Source organism: Thalia democratica, chromosome 4 (genome assembly GCF_965202585.1).
Source record: "Thalia democratica chromosome 4, ktThaDemo2.hap1.1, whole genome shotgun sequence".
Taxonomy (NCBI): Eukaryota; Metazoa; Chordata; class Thaliacea; order Salpida; family Salpidae; genus Thalia; species Thalia democratica.
The window spans coordinates 29,329,913-29,342,501 of record NC_139168.1 but is presented as its reverse complement, the minus strand read 5'-3'; positions in this window follow the sequence as shown (position 1 = coordinate 29,342,501).

The window sequence follows — 12,589 nt, the reverse complement described above, 5'->3', positions numbered from 1 at the left end:
ACAACAAAAAAAAACTAATTTAACATCCATTCATAAATTTTTCAAGATATTTCTTTGAGTTGCTAGATCTATACTAGAGATGGTAGAAGAAGGCTATGTAATGAGAAGAAAACTAAATTAAATTATGTCAGACAAAGCTAAACTAAAGGATTGAAATTGGAAAAAGTCATGATTTAAAGTACTTATAATTTCGGCTATGAATGTAATACTTAAAAATTTGAAATAAAGACATTATAAACATTAAAAAACTTTTAGTAAATATTTAAACTATCTTATGCTAAACTACTCACGCTAAACTTATTCTTCATGTTCACAAACTGTATTATTTTTATTATAAAATTATTGAAAATTCTCGATAAAAATAAAAAAACTAGAAATTTCAAAAACAAACTTTAATGTTAATTAGAGCACTAATCAACTTACGCGGTTTTATGTACCTACAAACTACAGTGCAAAGAAACATGCATCGGGACACAAATTGAAATTTACTTTCATCTATAAACCGCTATTAGTTAATATTTCATAGCTCATACTTTGCTATTCAGATTATCATAAAATGAAAAGTGCTAAAACGAAAAGGAATATGATTTTTTTATTTTCATCAATTTTACTTATTATATATATTCATTGTTATAATATTTAATTTAAAACTGTTAAAAGCTCTTAAATGAAACCAACAAGTAGAAACGTTAAAATAAACTTTAATGTTTATCAGAGCACTAATTAACTTTTGCGGTTTTATGAACCTACAAGCTACAGTGCAAAGCAACATGCATCGGGACACAAATTGAAATTTACTTTCATCTATAAACCGCTATTAGTTGATATTTCATAACTCATACTTTGCTATTCAGATTATAATAAAATATAAGCTGCTAAAACATTCACTTTAAAATTGAAAAAAAAGCTTTTGTGTTGTCATGGATTCTATATAGATTATAGATAAACAAATGTGTTTATATTTAAGTTTAATTTTGTTTTTATAAATAAATCAGACCGTTGTTAAAAAATTAAAAAGCTTAAAATATAAAAGTATTCATTAAGATAGTTCTCAGAAAATCATCTAAAAAGTTATAAAATAATTATTTACAATTTTGCAATTTGAAATGAACTACTTAAAAAAACCTTCACATTTGGTAAAAAAATTTATAAAAAGTATTGAAGCAATTGTATTTACCTTAATAATCTTCTGGTTTATGAACTGGAAGTTAATATTTTAATTACTCCAGTAAAAAGCTTTACCTTTGACTAAGATATCTTAAACATTATATTTTATTTTTTGTTTTAATTTTTGATAGTTTATCCATTTATTTTACTACATAAAAATACTTTGGTGTTGGAGTATTGTTTTATTTATTTCTTATTTCTTAACAAACATTAAGCTTCTTTATTTTTAAACGTGAAAATATTTTGAGAACGGTGCTAATAAAATCAATAAAAGTTACAATTTACAATGCCGTAATACTCTGTTTTAGGTCTATACTTTACTAAAATAGAGATTATAACTTGTTTTAAGATAATGAATTAACAATTTAAAAATATGAATATAATTTATGAGTAATGGTCTAAATATATAAACAGATGTCTGTTGTGAATAACAGATTAAATAATAAATTTGATTATTTTTCGTCTCGTATATTTAACATTTTTTAATTTACTGAATTTATAAAAAATTAAACTTTATACAGAGTGTGATAATCAGGTAAACTAGTTTAAAGATATCTAACACTAACTGTTTGTTATATAACTCTTTTCCTCAAAACAGTTGATTGAAAAATTTAAATATATACTATTTTAAAAGCGCTATTAGAAAATGTGTGTTTACCAACAAAGCTAAATAGATACTCTAAAAAGCTAAAGATACAACAACTAAAAGTAAGCAAAAAATGTATGTATTGAGATTTTTAAAAAGGTAGTTCGATAAAGAGATAAACTTCTAAGCTAATCACATGTTATGCTAATTACTGTAAATTTTTTATTTATTTTGCAACAATTTAAAATGTTTTTGACCAACTAAAAAGTTTATTCTTATATTTTTTAAAAATATTACTTTTAATTTAAGTTTATAAAAGGTGTTATAAATTTGTCAATGTCATAATTCAAGTTTTTTGATATTTTTTCAATTTAATATAAAAAATTGATTTTATTTATATTATTTGAGTTGAAATTTTAACAAAAGAAGTTAACAATAGAGTTGTTAAGTTTATTCGGAAAATTTTTAATATTTATAGTTATCATTATTGCATAGAGGTAAAAACGGTTTATGATAGCAATTTAAAATACGTTTGATGTATATTTTTAAGATGTTTAATTAGTACATATTGTAAACGTATTTTATTAATTTAAACTTATTACCGAAACACTTACATTTTTATACTTAGCTTTCTTTAAGTTTGAAATCAACACCAATTTAAAAACTTGTTTACGCAAATTAAAACCAAAACTTTTAAACAAAAAATATAATTAGATCTTAAAATTATATTGTTCCCACGAGGTGTTATACAAGCATAATTAATTTGGAAATAAAGCCTCTGAACTTTAGATGTTTTTACCTGAGATACAATTTATTAATTTTTGGCAAAGTAATTTTATAAGTAACAAAGGTGTATTATTAGTTTATCATTTTTTTCACGTTTTTTATACGTTGTACTCAAACTCAATTAGTCTTGTAAGTTTTGTCAGATAAAGAACTCTAAGTAGTTTATTAAAAAGTAAAAATATGTTAAAAAATTATGATATTTTATGAAAAGTTTAGTTAAAGTTTTAATAGAATTTATTAGTAAATAACTAACTGAAATAATAAGTAATTGTTTGTACTTGTTAATAGTTGTAGCTTATTGATTGATTTCTCAATTGAAAGCTGTTAAATTTATATAATATTTTAAAATGTTTTTACACAGTCGTAGTAACTTAATTTTATTTTTGTTTACTACCACAACCACTTATGTAATTTTTTAAATATGACAAGCAATAAAATACCTGTCCGGTTTATGAAAAGTTTGTAGAACTAGCTATAAATTTTTTGTTCATCTTACAATGAAAACTACAAATAAATCTCACTTAAAAATAAAATTCATTTGAGCTAAATTTAAGTCAAGTTACACTAATAAATTAAGTGAACATTTTTACCACAATTTTCAATAAATCAAGTTGTATAAGAATACCACCAGTTTACTTGTCTTTGAAGCAACTAGTATAACTATGTTTGCTTTTACAAAATATTTTTTACATTTTTTTAAACACAAGTTTATATAATACTGTACTGTGGACCAAATTTTTCAGTAAAATTTCAATTACACCACTTTTTAGAAAAATTAAGATACTCTTACTCAAACTTTAACTTAACTTCAGTATCACTCAAATTTACACAAAACAGCTTAAATTTTCAGTATTTACTGAAATAAAGCTAACTCATGTTCTCAAACTTTTTTAATTTGTATTAATAATGTTTAACTTTTGTACTTAATAATACACAGAATATCCTATTTTATTATATAAAATGAAAAACTGTTACTGTTAAAGATTCAATGACTGTAAAAGTTTAATGCACACCATCCCTTAGAAATGATAGTTATTTTACTTACAGAAAGTCAAATAAGAATAAAACAGTCTAACTTAAAAGGTAATAAAACTTATTGTTAATTTATACTTCAAACTATTAATCAAAATTAAATTTAAGCTAGAGATATTAAAGAAAACTAACAATGTTATCTAAGTAAAAAATATACATTAAAAGCCTAAAAAGGTGTTTAGAAAGTATTAATTTATCTTTATAAGTTGTATGTTGTAGTTTTTCTGTACTATTTTTAATAAAATTAGATACTTAAAAACAGTTTGATTTTTAATTTAAGCAGTTATCTCTTTACAATGGTACTTCCTACTTGGTTTATTTTTGGAAATGCAAAAGTACTGATTTAACTTAAGCTTTCTATTTGTTTGATACAAATGTTTAACGAATTAGTGATATTATTCTTAGCGTCTAAAATAAGTTAAACCATAAAAATTTTTTAGTTTTAAGTGTATAAATTTTTATTTTAAATTTCTAAACAATTTCTTTCAAATCTGTTTTCAAACAACAATGAGTTAAAATTTTTTTTTACTACGAGTAACACGTATTTATTTAAGAACTATGCAAGGTTAATTATCAAAAATCATTACTAAAAATGTTTCCTAATATGTTTTATAAAGCATGTGATTTTCAGTTTGTTACCCGAATTAAGATTTTTTTGTTATTTAATAAAAAATTTCTAATATTTAAAATAAATATTTTTTTTGTAAAACAAATAGCTTTATCGAAAAAATTAAAGACTTAAAGTTGTTACAAAATATTTTTTTAGTTTAATGAACAAAATTAAATGCATTTTTCAGTATTATTATCTAAAGATATGTACCACGAGAGTACTAGACATGAGCAGTAATGGAGCCACAGGGGAGCCATGACGTCTTAATTTGAAACTTACACTAGATATTCTGGAGTTGATGATGAAAAGTATAAAAAAATATCAAGTGTTTATATTGGTAGTTTTGAAACTTACACTATTAGGTGTTTTTAATGGGAATTTGAGTAATATTGTTGAAGGGGGTCATAGCTTTTTTAATTTATTCAAAGGGGGTCATTTGAAAAAAAAAAGTTTGGGAAACCCTGGTCTAGATGTTTAAACATGTGATAGTTAATAAAATTAAAAAAAAAAATAGCGTTACTAATAATTGAAAATAACCATTGTTACTTTTAGAATTGAACTCAGAACAAAAATTATTTGATTTAGAAGATATCTTAGATAGTTAAATACGTATATTAGGTACTAACTTTTTAAAACTTTTATTTTAGCTATTTAGTTTATTAATAAGAATACGGATGCGAAATAATTTGATTAAACAGAACATTTAGTCTATTATTTTTAAATAGATTTTTCACTTTAAATGTATAAAAACCACATAAAATGACAAAAGCATTAAGGAAAACGTCCGAAAAAAAAACAAATACTTTTACAAGTAGCATCTGTCCATTCTTGCAAAGGTTTACAAACATTTATTAACGTTTTTCGTTGCTATAAAAGTTATAAAATGTTTAAATAAAAAATCAAAGGCATATTTAAACTTGTAATTTATTGTCATATTTTCCCTTAATTGAATTAAACTAATTAACAAAACTATGTTGAATATTTTTAAGTAATCTGGCTTTCTTCTGTTCATCCGTTCATGACACATTGAGCTTTTTTTTTGCTGTTTTGTTTCTTTAAAAAGTCTAAACTTATTTGTTTTTTATATTAGTTAATCTTTGTATACATTATTAAAATTTGTACAACAGCATCGGTTGAGCTGAATACCAATATATAAACAGTAACTTACACGATTTTTACATTACTAGTTTCATATATTTATTGAGAAGTTCTAATAAACAGTTTGATATGAATAATAAATTTGTAATGTTGTTTAGCAGTAAGTAGTTTAACAAATAAGTCAATCAAATTTAGTAGATCATTTTAAGAAAAACTGATTTACAGAATTTAATAAGTTATTTATCCTAAATCTAACCATCTTAACTAGGTCATTAAATTTTTTACAAACCTTCTTGTTTGTTATTAGTCTATAAAGTTAAAATACAATCAGATTTAACTTAATTTAAATGAAATTTAACATTAGCATAAAAAATCACTTCTTATTTTGACAATTATTCGTAACATTAAGAAAGCTATATTTATAAGTTTAATTAGCTAACTGATTTTTAACTATTTTAATGTGTTTTTTAAATTTAACAAGACTTTACAAAGGTTAACTTACTTAAAAAAAAAATTTTTTTTAATTAAAGGAAAATATTTACTAACTTTATTGTAAATATTCTTTATCCAGTTAATATTGTTTTCATTTATTAAGCTTTTTCGTAATGAATCAATACGTTTATATAAACTTTTTTTTTGTTAAATGTAACTTTATTTAAACTCATGTGAGCTAAAATAATATCACTTACTTTGTTATTTGTTATTGTACGCAAAAAAAATAAAAATAGAATAATTTAATATTTTGTTCAAAGCACGCTTCATAGAACTTTTTTATTTTAAAGTAGTAAAAATTTCAGCAACTACGTAAGTATTATATAGTATATTTTACTTAACTAAAAAGTAGTCGAAAACTTAGAAATTTTTTTCTTACGTAGCCATATTTGTAAACTTCTATATAGTATTTTAAAATTTACTACTATACGTAAACCAAAATTATATATATTTTACATTCAAAATTTCAAAATTACTCAATATTTATATAAAGTAAAAAGATAAATATTTTAGGTTAGTTTTAGATACATACCTTAAAATAAGTACTCGTCAATTTTGACAATCTTTTGTGTTTTACAAACACTAAAGCAAAGTTTTTTATATTTTGAAATTTATGTACTAAAATTGTTAGTTACTCATACTATAACTATGGGTTTTAAAATAACTTGATTAAAACAATTCATAAATTTTAACAAAAAAAAAAGCATTAAAAAACCATTCTGTTACAAAACTTTTCCTATTGCGACTAATGTTTCATTTATTAATGGCAGATTTTAAGATAAAATGTTTAATCTTGTTTGTGTAAATATCTCCATTAGGTAGTGAAATTAAATTAATACTAATGTACGATTTGTAATTGAACATTTTCTTAATGTTCTTCTTCATATTAGTAGTTGAGCATTTTAATTTGGTCCAATTAAAAAATTTTAAAAGGTATAAACAAAATATATATTCTTAAAGTTTTCTTAAATTAATACATTAAAAAGTTAATGTACTTGAAATTAACTTTATATAAATATTCATGAGCATGCTTTTTACAAGCGTCAAGTGTAGAAACTATACAACTTTCTGTTTACGCTTATATTTTACACCGACTAAGCTGCTTTAAGTTATGACCTTAAAAACTCATACATAATTTAATTTTGTTTTAAAAATTCTGGTTTTTAATATCTTTCAGTAAACATATTTAAACTGCATTATCGATTACAATATAAACATATTTAAGAAAAAAATAAAGTAGAAAATCTAAAAGTATTTTCTGAGTAAAGTGTTAAATAAAATTAAATTTTGTAAACTTTTTATATGCTAAAGTTTATTATTTTGCCTACAACACTTTGATTTTTTTGTTTAAATTTTAATAAACTGTATGATATGGCAATGGATTATTCTTAAATCATTAAAGTAAAAAACAAGGCATACTTTTTTTTACAAACAAAAAATACAAATTATTTTTATATTAAAAAATACCCCTAATTTCTAATTTTAATAATACTGCTAGATTAAAAACATATAAATAGATAAACAGTTATTTAAAAATATTAAATTATTAATTTGCTTTGATCTCTATACAATTCAAAATAGCTTATTAAGATTTTGCGTAAGAAATGAGCTTTCTTATGAAATATGAAATTACCTGTAGACAACCTAATAAAGACTGAAAAAAAAGCTTAATTAAAACATTAATGTTTTATTAGTTTTGTAAAAAAAAAGCTAAATGCTTCCTTAAAACTTTATAAATTTTTGATTAATAACAATATGAAACAAACCTGAAAAACTTTTAATGCGTAACAATGGAAAAACTTTTTTTTTGATAATTATTTTGTTATCGTCGTCGAAAGTAAGAATAGATGCATTTATAACTTTTAAATTAGCATTAACACTTATTATTAGAAAATTTTTATTGTTTTTATTTATAAAATTTTACAGTGTAATAAGTTTTGTTTCAGAATGTAGAAACAATATAAAAAAAAAACGAAAACAAACTAAACTAAAGTTGTTAAAAACAGTACAAAATACATTAGATATGAGTAAAACTTTTATAATAATTATTTAGTTTGATTTTAAGATGTTAATGATAAAATCTTTTAATTATAAAACCTGATAATTTTTTTTACTGAAATTAAAAACAATCGCCTTCTTTTAAATACATTAACGTTTTTAATATAATTTTTATTCAATTGTTCAAGTTTAACTTTCGAGAACCTTATGTTGCAAAGTATGTAAAAAATTAATTTTAACTAGTCTAAAAAAATTACTTATACCTACATAATCCTTACAAAGTTTTATTACTAAAAGTGTTCTGGGTTTTTGTTTTTTAGTTTGATTAAAGATTAAAAAAATAGTTTGTCAATATTTATTATTTTATATGGCTTAAACTCTACGGTCAGAATGTTATTTTTATAAGTTTAACATAGTAGAGTTTTAAACTAGTAAAAAAGACGTTTTAAACTGCTGCATTATTTTATTTTGAAGTTTTTACTAACTTTAGTAGCTTCGCTTATTTGTTTTTTTTTACGTAGACGCTAGTGCTTTTATTAATAATAACTAACTCCATTTTAAAAATTTTTAGATTACTTAAATTTACTGTATTTTAAGAAGTAATGATGTAATTTTTTTGTTTTAAGAATGCTTATATTTTTAAGATTTAGTAATTTCTTTAGTTTTGCTTGTCTTGTTTTATAAAAAAAAAACTTCGCTTAAACATAATAAGCAAAGTTTAAGTAACTTTTTATTAAAAGCTTAAGTTTATAAATTTACAAAACACTCAAAAATTCATTTTTGATTGAATGTTGGTGCTTTGAAAAATAATTTTACAACTACCTGAACTTATATTAAATTTATCATAATAATACAAAGTCGTGTGTCTTTTAAAAATTATTTATCGGAAAACTTATAGTATATTTGTCTCAAACTATTAAATTGACGTTTTCAGTTGGACCTTATCTCTCAAATACTTTTACTTTGTTTTGCTTTAAAAATATTAAATATTTCTTTCTCGACCTGTCCTCATTTTACACCTTAATTGCTGCATAAATAAGCTTTGCAGATTTTGTTCGAAAAACTTAAACTGATTACCGCTGATAAAAGCAGTGAAAATCGACCGGAAGTTTTCGTAGCTGTCAGCAAAAAAGAAATTGGTAAAACGAAGGAAAACCGTTTTTTTTTTTACGAAAATTACAATGCTGCTTCTTTTGCCGCGGTTGTTTATTGTTGCTTCCAAGTTCAAAAGAGCAGCTTCTTTGCTATCTGAACTGACTCTCTTGATTTCGTGTTTTCTTCTTCTCTTGTATTTCGTGTAGCTTGCAGGCTGACTAAAAACTGGTTGTCTGAAATTCAGTAGCTAAAAAGTTTTTGCTGAAATTAGTTTTATAAATTCAGTTTGAAGAAGTTTTCAGAGTTTGCAAAGTGTGTTTGTCAAAAAAATTTAAAGCATAATAGTAATATAGTTTTCTAAATTCAAAGACCTCTCGTCAGTACTTATATAAAGTTTAGAATGATATATTTAACAATCATGAAATGACGAGATCTTTAACCGAAACTTAGCTTGATAATATAATTCTTGAACGAGTAAACTATATTACTTCTCATTTAGAAGTTGAAGTCTGTGTATTTGTTTTGTTAAAATCAAAACATATAACTTAATAGTAATTGTCAAAGTAAGTTTCAATGGTTTTTAAAAAATAAGTTAGAGCTTTTTTTAATTGAATAATTAAGCAATGACTTATAAAGAATAGAGTTTTTTAAAATAACATGTATTTAGTTAAATAAATATATTTAAAATTTTGAATATCATGATATAAGTTATTTAAAGTTCTAAATTCTATAAACTTAAACTTTTAGTTTAATAGTTGAGTAGAGTTTATTAAATTTATTTATGGTATAACTATGATACAATATAAGTACGAATTATCTATTCTATTTAATACTTTGTTTCAGTGGCATTTAAACCTGGTAATGAATAAAAAAGGTTATTCGCACTTGTATTGTTATTTAAATAAGCTCTTTACCTTCAAATAATTGAAAAATTTTGGTATATTTATAAATTGAAAAATAATTATATGTGTTATACCTTATAATTTATAAAAGCAGCAAGAAGTTATTAAATTTATGTTTTATTTTGATTTATTAATCAGTTTTTGTTCTAAATCAATATCAAATATCCGTTGTGATAATCTCTACAAAAGTAAACACTGCTTCAAAATCAGTTACTATTTTAAATTAGAAATTCAAGGAGCATGAAATTTTAGCTTTGCTCAATAAGAAAAAAGCTAAAATTAATTAAAATATTCAAACATCTTCCAAAAAGCTAGCGGGAGAATAAAGCTAGCAAAAATAATCCATAGTAGAATATGTTCCAAAAATAAAGTAAAAAGAATCAATTTAACAAAACAAAAAGTTTTTCGAGCATTTAAACTCAAATGGGTATTTTTATTTTACATGTAGATTGTACACATAAATTTTTAATTTTATCTCTTGTTAAACTGTAACTAAACTTAATGTTAAATTTATAATAGGTTAGCGTGACGCCCGTGCAAATTAGTAACAAGCTGATCTAGGTTTGTTTTTCATTTCCTCTAAAGCTTTAAATATCACTTCTTTATATATTTTTAAAAACGTTGAACCTAATGAGAAATTTAATTATACGTATAACAGATCGAATTTTTAAAAGTTTCAAAAACGTCATAAAACTAATCTATTTTATTGTTTACTGAATGTAAGTTATTAAAGTTTAAACCCTTTATACAAAGTAATTTAATATGAACTCTGTATATAAGAGCTTTTAATTTATTGATTTTTATTCTAAAGTTTATAAATAAAGCACATCCTGCAAATATTATAATTTTATCAATATTGTTTACTGAATCAATACAGTGATTTTCCCTATTAAGTATGTAAATAAAATAAAACATTTTCGAAAGCAAATTTTAGCCTCATGTTTTGTCGTTGAACAAATTATCTGAAAAACATTTCCAAAAAAATCCTATGAAATGTTGTTCGTATACTACTAATTCTATATTTTGCTCATAAATTATTTTTAACGTTAATTTCTTAAACCTAGTATTCAAGCTCTATTGAAAACTTGAAGGAAATGAATTTATTATTTTGCAAAGAATCAGCGGTGCTCTTTGAGCGAAAAAGAGAAGAACCGTGTATTCGCACGTATAAATCAAACATTCGAGATTCGAATTTATTATCGACTCGCGAATGCGGCAAACGCGCATTAGAATTGTATGCAGAAGCGACAACGTGTTTGTTTCAAGGAAAACACGAAAAATATAAAGGAGGCAAGATTAATGTGAAAAGTATGAAGTGTTGAGATGATTGAAATTTATGACTTTTTAACTTTAGAAGTTTACCAAAAACCTTTGGCGGAAAATTTTATGCAAGAACTATAGTTTTTGAAGAAGTATAAGTTATATAAAAATAAATTTAAAAATAGTGTTTAGTCCAATCACTGTTTTGTATATCAAAAAACAAAGAGTTTTACAACCTTGAGAAATTTTATTAGCGATGATAGTGTCCAAGAGCCTATAACCAGTTATCACTTATTTTTGATGAGTCCTAGTGTAAGGGGTATAAAGCCATGAACAGAGTAGTTTATTTACTTATACTTATTTAAAAAAAATTTCTACTGGCTAAAGTATTTTATTTAAAAAAATAAGACAAAGACTTAGGTAAAAATTAAAACTAATGAGTTTTTCTAAAGTTTTGACAACAACCGAAAATTTTTTTTTTTCATCATTAAAAAACCAAAAGGGCTGTATGCAACTTCTAAAGCTAATTAAATATTTATTAATCATTTTCAATTTATATACATTTACGTCAATTTATATTATGAAACCAATTGATTTTTACTTTTTTTTTGCATAACGGTGTTTAAAGAGTATAAAAAGATTCAAAAAAGTATTTAAGTTTTCCGAGTCAACAACAAAAACCAGCTCAAAAAAAAGTTTTGCTCAAAAGACTTTTTACATATTTTTTATCTAAACTTAAAATTTTCAAACAAACCTTGTACTTATATAAGCAATGAAAAACAAGTTTATAAGCAATTTCACTAAAAATTTGTAGTAAATTTTTCAAATGATTGTAAACAGTTTATGTTTACTCAAGAGATAAGACGACAAATATGAAATAAGTCACCATAAACTTTGTGAGTAAGTTTATTTTTCTGAAAAACGTGGTAGGTTTTATTTGTTATTAAATGCCTACAGGTTTTTTAAGCTTATGGTTTTTAAATATTTTAAAACATAGTTCTCAACAAAGAAGTGATCTTTTTAATTTTTAGAATTTTTTGTGTTGTTTAATATTTTTATGATAGTTTCGTTTTTAGCTGAAGTAATTTATTCTAAACTAATAAATTTGTATTTAGTGTGTAACTTTTTTTGTTTTTAAGAAATACTTTATTCGGGTAGACTTTAAGATTTTTCTAAGTTTTTGTTTTATTTAAATAAAAACTTTTTAAAAAAAGTAAAAAATTAGACCAAAGGTTGATTATGTAACTTCTATTAAACTTTTATGATAAGTTTTATTTTTTAACTAGAAGTAACTCCAACACTAGAAATAACTCCCAATAGTGTAGTCAAAATTAAAAAAAAATCTTAATTTTTTAAACTGTGTTCTTTCAATGGAGGGAATTTTTATTTATATTTAAAAACTTCAAAGCCTATAAAAAAATTTTAATTAAAAACCAAAAAATATATAAACAATAGAACAAAACAGATCTTTTTGATTCAGTTTTATTTTAATGAAAAAAAAAACCTCTTAAAATACTTTAGCAGCTTAACTGAAGTATGTGAATAAAAAGTTGTTTAAAAAAC